Source organism: Myotis lucifugus, unplaced genomic scaffold (genome assembly GCF_000147115.1).
Source record: "Myotis lucifugus unplaced genomic scaffold, Myoluc2.0 scaffold_193, whole genome shotgun sequence".
Taxonomy (NCBI): Eukaryota; Metazoa; Chordata; class Mammalia; order Chiroptera; family Vespertilionidae; genus Myotis; species Myotis lucifugus.
Window position 1 is genome coordinate 1,428,610 of NW_005871241.1, and position 3,783 is coordinate 1,432,392.

Genomic DNA, 3,783 nt, shown 5'->3' on the forward strand with positions numbered 1-3,783 from the left:
CTAAATCTACAAAATTGAGGAAATACAAACCAGCTGCTCTATTAGTACCCGATCAGAAGGAGGCTCCCTCACGTTTTTAATTTGACATGTGCCTCAAATTTAATACATTAACAAGATGATACATATTTCTAACTGAATAAGGTTCAATTTTTATATTATTACGTTTCTATTACAAACATAGTCTTGGGGTATATGACTATTTTTGGCTTAGAACACTTTCATAGTGAAATATGTAATAATATATGTTACAATATTTTGTTGATAAGTAGACATAATTATTAAATTACTTACCTAGAGATTAGTTGTGATGGAATGTTTTTATTCAATAACACTGTTCAGAATTACATAGATTACAACAGTAATTTATTTAGATCATTCTGCACTGCGTAACAATTTATATCCTGTTTTTCTGCTTCTAAAACATGCATGTCTGGGCTTTACTGTGTACTTCTTGCCACTACTCTTCATTTTATATATAGATGTAGCTGAAGAGCCAGCCAATTATAGACCCTGGAACAACCACACTGGGAAAATGTTAATTTCTTTCATTCTGTAGTAGGCAGTTAGATAGACCTGAGCAGAGTAGCCAGATACAGAAGGTCACCGGGGCGAAAAGCCTGGGTGCCTAGCAACAGACAATTGTAGGGTGGGACCTTACCCCAGGGGAGACCTTTCCTCCTCTAGCATATTGCTGGTCATGTGGTTTAGAGCCCCTAAACTTTCACATGGCTACTCATGTGGTTGGTACTTTTTCTTTGCTGGCATGGCTTTAGTCATGTGATTTAGTCCCTCTTAGTGGAGGAACAGGGGTGCAGGAGAATATCCTCATTTGACTGCCTGGTACAGCCACTCCCTTAAACATGAAGAGTCAGGACTTTGACCCACATCACATAATCTTAGGAACAATGACTTTGGTCTGTGGACCACAGAGACAGAGTTTTGGTCAAACTAGAGATAACATAGAGGCCTCAGTTGTGTTTCAGCTCCAGGCCCAGAAAAGAAACAAGGCCAGGCAGGATGATGCCATGGCTACCATCAGGACCATCAGGAGATCAATGACTAATGATCTCCTACCCTGGTGGTGACCCGTCAGTGGAGATCACGACCCTTGGTAGCCCCCCAAGAAAAGCTGGTGAATACTCTTTTAGAGATCCTCCCATTGAGACCCAGATAAAAGCCCTTAAAATGAAGGATTGAAGAATCCACTAGAGACAGGTAATATCTGCTATTGATTGAAAGCAGATTATTGGTTAATGTTAATGATAATTTAATACTTTTTTAAAAAGCAGGCTCTTTAAGCTGAATAAGAAACATCAAGATAGACTTTTAAAAATGACTTCTGTTCTATATAGTTCTTTGTATCTTAACTTATATCTTTTCTTTCAGGACACATATTGAGCAAATCATATCAACTTAATTACTTAATCACATGATTAATTTAAGTAGAAGCATATGCGCACTTCAGTAACTGTCATTTAAATATATATATATATATATATATATATATATATACTAGAGGGCCGGTGCACAAAAATTTGTGCACTCAGGTGGGTCCCTCAGCCCAGCCTGTGCCCTCTCGCAGTCTGGGGCCCCTCGGGGGCCCCTTCCCCTGGCTGCTGGCACCAGTTTTTCTCCAGCGCCCAGAACCCAGGCCTTCACTCTTTGCTGGGAGGGGGCCTGGGCCCCGGGGGCGTGGCCAAGGCCAGCACGGCGGGCTTCCCTCTTTGCTCTTCGCTCGCCATGCCGGCCTTTGCTCGCTGCTCCTGCCTGGGGCCAGCCAACTTCGCTCCTTCGCTTGGTGCCTACATATGCAAATTAACCGCCATCTTTGTTGGCGGTTAACCGCCATCTTTCTTGGCAGTTAATTTGCATATCGCCCTGATTAGCCAATGGGAAGCATAGCGAAGGTACAGTCAATTACCCTTTTTGTCTTTTATTAGATAGGATATATATCTTAGTAGCAACTCCTTTCACCCTTTTTTAATTGATTCATAAATTTCCTGTCTTTAATTATGTTAGAGGTTGTAGTTTATAACCTTTCTATTATAATGCAGGCTGTCCAAGTATCAATTTACATCTTAAATTAACACTTCAGGTGTAAATGTATGCCTATTGGAAAAAAAAGAAAAGAAAAACTTATTTCTCCATCTTCCCTAAGTTAACTGCAATCGCCAAGAAAACAAAGGACATTTTTGATAATTCACAATTATTACTATACTAGAGGCCCAGTGCATGAATTCATGCACCAGTGGGGTCCCTCAGCCTGGCCTGTGAGCATCGGGCTGAAACCGGCAGTCCGACATCCCCCGAGAGGTCCCAGAGTATGGGAAGGCACTCTGCAAAGTTGTTGTTGCTCAGCAGCTCCTGCATGGAGCGTCTGCCCCCTGGTGGTCAGTGCACATCATAGGTACCATCTGGTCAGCAGGTCAGCTAGTCACTTAGGCTTTTATATATATAGATACTTATTCAGTATTATTAATGTCAAGGAGAATAAGAAATAGTAGGATGATATCAAAGAGAACTGTAGATTTATGGCTTCAGCTTCAACAAATATAGAACTAAAAAGTCACCACACCTGTCCTAACAATAAGAAAAAGCTACGCCAAAGAAAAATAAATGACTTCTTGGACTCATTAGAGAACTGAGGTCACAGGGCAAATTCTTACCCTGAAACCTAGAGAGATGACAAATTCAAAGGGTCATAGCCAAGATCTGCTAAACTGGTAATTTTGACAAACCACTGAAGGCTGAGTATAAATAAGACGATAGTGCAAAATGCATGGGAATCTCAACTATAGGCTGCCATACTTTCATTTGTTTCATCTTCAGAAACCCATCAGGTTCTCCATGGGAAGATCTGAGAAAAATGAACTGTTGCTCTGGCTGTTCCTGAGTTATATCCTTTTATAATGAATTGTATTCTATTAAGTAAAATGTTTCTCCAAGTTCCATGAGCCCCACTGGCAAATTAATCAAATCCAAGGAACAATTCATGGGAATCTCTTTAGCGGTGGTGAACATCTGGCCCGCAGGCAGTATAAGGCCCACAAAATCATTTGGTCTGGCCATGTCACGACATTAGGAGTGAGTTAATTAAATGCATAACCAAATATAGCAGGGTAATGTAATTTTTAAGATGATAATTTTGTGTGTCTCAGGAATGATGTTATAAATATCTAAATGGCCTTTGGCAGTAAAAAGATTCCCCACCCAGCTAGCCAATTGATCATAAGCAACAGAACTTTATTGCTCACCATTTTAGAGGATGAAAAGTCTAAGGTTAAAGTGCTGCAGATTTGGTATCAAATGAGGGCCTGTTTCCTGGTTCATGGGTGACCATGATCTCACTTTGTCCTACCAGGTGGAAAAGGGGAGGGATCTCTGGGGATCTTTTATAGGAGTGCTAATCCCATTCATAAGAGTTCTGCCCTCATGACCTAATCACCTCTCAAAGGCCTCACCTCTAAATACCATCACACTGAGAATTAGGTTACAACATATGCATTTTAAGAGGAAGCATTCAGTCTATAGGCAAGACTGACATTATTTAGGTCAGAAACTTTGACCCACATATAGAAAGAAAGAATTTTGGAAAAGAAATTAATTATAACAGAATATTTAATTTTTCTTATTCTTGATTCATGCAAAATGACCTGTATACAATAATAATAGTGACAATTTACAGATTTATCATAGCACATGGAAAAGTGAAATGAATGGTATTTATGTCATAGTAGATGAAAGGGAAGAATATTCTGTTATGAGATACCTACACTACATGCC